Source organism: Vombatus ursinus, unplaced genomic scaffold, assembly GCF_900497805.2.
Source record: "Vombatus ursinus unplaced genomic scaffold, bare-nosed wombat genome assembly UNPS02014951.1, whole genome shotgun sequence".
NCBI classification, from domain to species: Eukaryota; Metazoa; Chordata; class Mammalia; order Diprotodontia; family Vombatidae; genus Vombatus; species Vombatus ursinus.
The window spans coordinates 2,780,437-2,781,012 of NW_020954729.1; positions in this window are offsets into that span (position 1 = coordinate 2,780,437).

Below are 576 nucleotides of genomic sequence, written 5' to 3' on the forward strand. Positions count from 1 at the left end.
ACCCCATACAATTAGTTGGGACGAGAGGCAGGATTTATTCTCTCTGGGGCAGCTAGGTGGCCTGGTGGAGGGAGCACTGGGCCNCCTTCTGAGTACCAGACCCTATGCTAGGTGTTGGAGATACATAGGCATGGATGAAAGTCTCCTCCCTCAAGGAGCTCGCTTTCTCTAAGAAAACAAGAGGTGCTAGATAGCTGGAAGAGCTCCCGGGATGGCAAGATGCTGAAAGCAAATTGTTCAACATGCTCCTCCCACGGTTGTTGTTGTCTTTTTTTAAAGGAACCCCTCAATCAGTTCAAGAGAAAGCAAGGGTGCTGACCACCACAGCCNACTTCTGAGTACCAGACCCTATGCTAGGTGTTAGAGATACATAGGCATGGATGAAAATCTCCTCCCTCAAGGAGCTCGCTTTCTCTAAGAAAACAAGAGGTGCTAGATAGCTAGAAGAGCTCCCGGGGATGGCAAGATGCTGAAAGCAAATTGTTCAACATGCTCCTCCCATGGTTGTTGTTGTTTTTTTTTAAAGGAACCCCTCAATCAGTTCAAGAGAAAGCAAGGGTGCTGACCACCACAGCC